The 6,282-nt window shown below is 34.0% G+C and overlaps 1 non-coding gene across 1 annotated transcript; it reads left to right on the top strand.

Annotated features, from left to right (window-relative positions):
* Positions 1-316: 316 nt before the first annotated feature.
* LOC126949429 (U6 spliceosomal RNA) lies at positions 317-423 on the top strand. Its single transcript, XR_007723733.1, has one exon. It is a non-coding gene; the product is annotated as a U6 spliceosomal RNA (small nuclear RNA).
* The last annotated feature ends 5,859 nt before the right edge of the window (positions 424-6,282 follow it).

The following is a 6,282-nucleotide window of genomic DNA, read 5'->3' as shown; positions in this document are numbered from 1 at the left end:
GGAGTAGATGATGTAATATTGTTAAATTATCCATATTACTCAAAGTCAATTGAATGCAATCCCTATCAAAATATCATTTTTTGCAGAAATAAAAAAAAATATCCCGAAATACATATGGTATAACAAAAGACTCCAAATAGCCAAAATAGTTTTGAACAGGAAGGACAAAGCTTGAAGTATCACACTTCTAGATTTCAAAACTTACTATAAAGCAACAATAATTAAAATAGTATGCTATTGATATAAAAATAGAACAATGGAACAGAATAGAGAACCCAGAATTAAACCCACATGTATATGGTCAAATGATCTTTCAGTGCTCGTTTCAGAAGAACATACACTAAAATTGGGATAATACCGAGAAGACTAGCATGGCCTCTGTGCAAGGATGACATAGACTTTCATAACCTGTTCCATACTTTTATCCCTCAGAAAGCACCTAGAAATGAAGCCAAGTATACTCTACCTACACCACAGTTAAAAGGACAACAGACCTCTCAGATGGGAAAGGGAACCAGAACAAGAATTCTGGCCATTCAAAAAGCCAGAGTGTCTCCTTACCTTCAGACAAACAATTATCCCCCAGGGCTGATAGTTCTTAGTCAGTTTGAAATAATTGAAATATCAAAGATAATTCAGAATGTGATGGCAAAGAAACTCATTGAGATCCAGGAGAAAGTCAAAACCAAATCCAAGGAGTCCAAAAATATCTAGTGAAATGATTTATGAGCTGAAAGATAAAATAGCCATTTTAAGAAAGAAGTAAAATAAACTTCTGGAACTAAAAATTCATTATAAGAATTTCATAATACAGTTTGAACCATTAACAGCAGAATAGACTGAGCTGAGGAAAGAGACTCAGAACTCGAAGACCAGTTCTTCAAATTAACTGAGTCAGATAAAAATAAAGTAAAAAGAATTTTCAAAATGAATAAAACCTCCAAGAAATGTGGAATTAGGTAAAGAAACCAAATTTATGACTCATTGTCATTTCTGAGAGGAGAGAGAATAAGCAACTTAAACATTTTCAAGTAGATAGTCCACGAAAATTTTTCCAGTCTTGCAGAAACTGATATGCATATTTAAGAAATACAGACAAACCATGTGACATATTATATAAGGCAACTATCACCAAGTCACATAGTCATCAGATTCTCCAAGATCAATGTGAAAGAAAAAATGTTAAAGGCAGCTAGAAAGAAAGATCAGGTCACTTACAAAGAGAAACCCATTAGACTAGCACTGGATTTCTCAGCTGAAACCACAAAACTAGAAAATGTTGGGGGCCTATTTACAGCATCCTCAAAGAAAAGAAATTCCAACCAAGAATTTCATATCTCACAACACTAAACTTCATAAACGAAAAAGAAATAAGATACTTCTCAAACAAGCAATCACCAAGGAAAGTTATTACCCTCTTATAAGAGGTCCTTAAGACAATGCTAACCATGAAAATGAAGGATTGATGCTAGCTACCAAAAAATCAACTTAAGGACATGGCCACAGGCAATATAAAGCAATTACACAATCAAATCTACAAAACAACCAGCTAGTAACATGATGACAGGATCAAAATGTTATGTACCAATAATAACCCTGAATGTAAGTTGTCTAAACACCCCACTTAAAAGGCATAGTGAAAAGCTGGATAAAAAGGCAAGATCTAACTGTATGCTGTATTCAAGAGATACATCTCACAAGTAATGATGGCCCATACGCAAAAAGTAAAGGGGTGGAGAAAGATCTACCATGCAAATGGAAAACAAAAAAAGAGCAGGTCACCATTATTAAATCAGATAAAATGGACTTTAAACCAACATCCATCAGGAAGGACAAGGATGGACATTACACAATGATCAAAGGCTCAATTCAGTAAGAAAATTTAACTGTCCTAAATATATACACACTCAATATTAGAGCCCCCAGATATATAAAGCAAGTTCTTCTTGGCCTATACACATTTTTAGAAAGTTGCAATAACAGTAAAGGGCTTCAACATCCCACTGACAATGTTAGACAGTTCATCAAAGCAGAAAACTAACAAATAAATTCTTAAACTCAATGCTTGACCATTCGGACCTAATAAATATCTATAAAATATTCCACCTATAAACCACAAAATATATTTTTCTCATACACACATAATATAGTCTATGATTGAACACATGCTCAGTCATAAGGAGAGTCTCAGTAAATTCAAAAAATTAATTATACCAAGCACAATCTCAGACCATAGTGCAATAAAAATAGAAATCAGTACCAATAAGTTCTCTCAAAACTTCATAAAAATATGTAAATTAAACAACTTGCTCCAGAATAACTCTTGGGTGAAAAAACGAAATCAAGGCAAAATTTTAAAAATCTTTCAAATTATTGAAAATAGAGAAACAATCTACCAAGATTTTTGGGATGCATTTAAAGCAGTGTTAAAAGGTTTATAGCAGTAAATGTCCTCAACGAGAAATTAGAAGATCTCATTTTAACTATGTAACATTGCACCTAGAGGAACTAGGAAAAAAACAACAAAAGCATAAGAAAGGAAATAACTAAAATTACAGAAGAATTGAATGAAATTGTGATGTAAATATCCATAGAAAAGATCAATAAAATCATGAACTTGTTATTATTGATAGACCACTACCTAGAATAACAAAATACAAAGGTGAAGATTCAAATAAGTGCAATCAGATGACAAAAATGACATCATAACTGATCCTGCAGAAATACAAAAGATCTTCAGAGATGATTATTAACGCCTCTATGTACACAAATTAGAAAATCAAGAGGAAATAGATAAATTCCTGGAAACACACAACCTCCCAGAATGAACCAGGAAGAAAAACCTGAACAGACCAACAAGAAGTTTCAAAACTGAATCAGTAATAAAAAACTTAGCAACCAAAAAAAAAAAAAAATCCCTGGACCAGACGGAAGATGTATTCACAACTGAATTCTACCAGACATACAACGATTATTCTATTGAAACTATTCTAATTCTACTGAACTATTCTACTGAATAGTACCAATTCTACTGACACTATTCCATACAATTGAGGAGAAGGGGCTCTTCCTTAACTCATTCTAGAAAACCAGCATCATTCTGATACTAAAATCTGACAGAAACACAACATAAAAAGAAAACTACAAGTCAATACCCCGATGAACATAGACATAAAAAATTCTTAACAAAATACTCGCAAACTCAACCCAACAGCACATCAAAAACTTAATTCACCATGATAAAGTAGGCTAATTTGTGGGATGCAAGGTGGTTTCCATATATGCAAATCAGTAAATGTAATTCACCATATAAAATATTAGAATACAAAAACTGTATGATTATATCAATAATTGTAGAAAAAGACTTCAACAAAATATAATATCCCATCATAATATAAACCCTCAACAGACTAATCATTGAAGGAACATATCTCCAAATAATAAGAGCCATCTATGCCAAATCCAGCCAACAGCATATTGAGCAGGCAAAAGCTGAAACCATTTCCTTTGAGAACTGAAACAAGTCAAGGATGCTCACTCCCACCACTTGTGTTTACCATAGTACTGGAAGTCCTTGATGGAGTAATCAGACAAGAGAAAGAAATAAAAGGCATCTGAATAAAAAAATAAAAAGATTAAAAGTCCAGCTATCTCTCTTTACTGATTATATGACTCTATAACTAGAAAACTCTAAAGACGCTGCTGCCAAAGGGCTCCGGGACCTAGTAACATCAGTAACATTTCAAGATCAATATATGAAAGTCAGTACTATTTCTTTACACCAATAACATTCTAGCTGAGAACTAAATCAAGGGCTAAAAGGGCCAAGGTGTAACTCAGGCCATTGCTTCAGAGGGTGCAAGCACCAAGCCCTGGCAGCTTCCATGTGGTGTTGATCCTGAGGGTACACAGAAGTCCAAAATTAAGGTTTGGGAACCTTCATTTATATTTCAGAGGGCGTATAGAAATGCCTGGATGTCCAGGTAGAAGTTTGCTGCAGGGGTGGGACCCTCATGGAGGACCTCTATACATATATGTATATATTTGTTTACATACATATATTAGTATGGAATCATAGATTATTATTTTATTTCAGGAAGATTCTTTTAGTCCCATTATCCATTTTCATGAAATTGTCTGAAATTTGTCAAGTGAGAGACCCTTCAATCTGTCTTCAGTGTCCTTTTGCTCTATTACTATTATTTTATTTAAAGTGTCCTTTCTTTATATCACAATGATATGTTCCAGACAGGTCTTATACTCCTCTGCCGTAGCTGTGGACTCATTCATTTCTCTATGGAGCTCCCGCTTCTGTTAGTAGGGTATAGTATACAGAAACTAACATCTAAAAGTAGAATGATGGTTGCTAGGGGCTGAGTAGCATAGGGAAATGGGGCATTAGTGTGTTATAGGTAAAAAGTTTCAGTTTGGGAAAATGAAAAAGTTCTGTACAACAATGTGAATGTACGTAACATCACTGAACTGTACCCTCAAAAGTGGCTAAGATGATAGATTTTTATGTATAATTTACTATAATTAAGAAACACTGACTACAAAAAAAGGGAAACTAATATATGAGAACTAGGTTTGCTCATTGCTGTACAGGCATCTTTATTTTTAGTCCCTTTTAATATAAAGAACTACAAAATATAGGCATGCATATATCTAGATATATAATCAATAGCTATAATTTTATTTATATATTAAAATCTATACATTCATACTATTACTTCCATTTAAATTTATTATAACAGAGGCTATTCTTGTCTTTTTCTTTTTACATTTCTAGTTCCATTCTCCAACTGGCAGTCATGTGGCTTTCATTTTTCTCAGCATTACTCCCTCATATGCTCAATCCTAAAATCACAGATAGCAATTTTAGAATTGCTAATCCATACTACTGTGAACTGGGCTCCTTTTAATTCCTGACCCCATAGTGATTTTAATTTGAGTCAAATCACAAAAATCAGACATGCATACAAGTCTTTTCCCATTGTGTTAAATGTGTAAAAAATCTATTCATTCACATTTCTTTTTTCTTGCTAAACTATTGTCTCTGAGAAGGTGCTATTTGATTTAGAACAAAGATATACATCTTTGTTATCACTGTTCACATCTGTCTGTTTCATTTGTTAGGCAATGACAGTTGCTACATGAGTATCATTTAAAACATTAGAGATACTTTTTTGGGTGATGTATATAAAATAACTAAATGATATTCAAAGCTTATGATTAATCAGCTACAGGCATAGTGCATCTTCCTGGGCAATTACTATATATTCTGAATGTCAGCATAGCTTATGTGTCTTCCTCTTTTGTTACGTATAATTTTGAAAACCTAATTTAGATTAAAGCTTTATTATGTTGTAAGGCAGGGGGAAAAGGGAATCTTAGTAATAATCAAACCTTGTATCTATGCATTTCAATGTCTATTAATCTCTAGGAAGGTGCTCTTCCCTTACATACAAATAAAAGCAAATAAATCACTAATGTACAATACCATGGCAGTGATCACACCCTAGGATTCCATCTATTAAGATATAATATGGCCATGGCATACCATGTACACAGAACCCAACACAGCTCATCACCCTTTACTAGGAAAACACTTTCTCTATTCTATTACATCTCAGCTGTCACTCACTGTGACTGAGCTAAACAATTTACAGTAATAAGTGCATACTTCCCCCAAAGCATGCATTCTTTCCTCAAATCAACCTCCAACTTGTTTTTTACCTCACTCAATGAGTTGTTCATTTCTAGTTGTTATTTATTGAAATACAAGTAGCCAACAGACGCTGTCCAATATGTTGATCCTATCTCATACAAGGGCCATGCAACAAGGTAAGAGCAGCTTTTTTGAAAGGGCAAAACTCATACATCTGGATGAGTGTCATTTAAATAGTTTGTAGGCAAATGTTTCAACTGAATTCGGGTAGACAAAGATTATTATGACTAATGGGTTAAACTTTGACTATAGCTTAACCTACTAGAATTTGGGGAGTGAGAAGGCACAAGGAAGGGACTCTAGCAGGAGGGACTTGTAGGTAAGGGTAGAGAGGAGAAAACCTCTCTTCTACATTTATATTTCCCTCAGGCAGTTCAAATGCAATGTGTCCCAAACTGAATTTATTCTCTATCCTGCCTGAAGTCTCCTTCCATTCCAGCTCCCTATGTCTGTGCATGCAGCATCTCCTCTCTAGTCTACATCAGTAAACTAGGAGTCATCCTAATGTAAATGATTTCACTCTGTTTACTTCTGCATCTCACACATTCTATCAG

This window comes from Macaca thibetana, chromosome 2 (assembly GCF_024542745.1).
Source record: "Macaca thibetana thibetana isolate TM-01 chromosome 2, ASM2454274v1, whole genome shotgun sequence".
Taxonomy (NCBI): domain Eukaryota; kingdom Metazoa; phylum Chordata; class Mammalia; order Primates; family Cercopithecidae; genus Macaca; species Macaca thibetana.
Note: the sequence above shows the minus strand (reverse complement) of the source record. Positions and strands in the feature narration are given on the sequence as shown.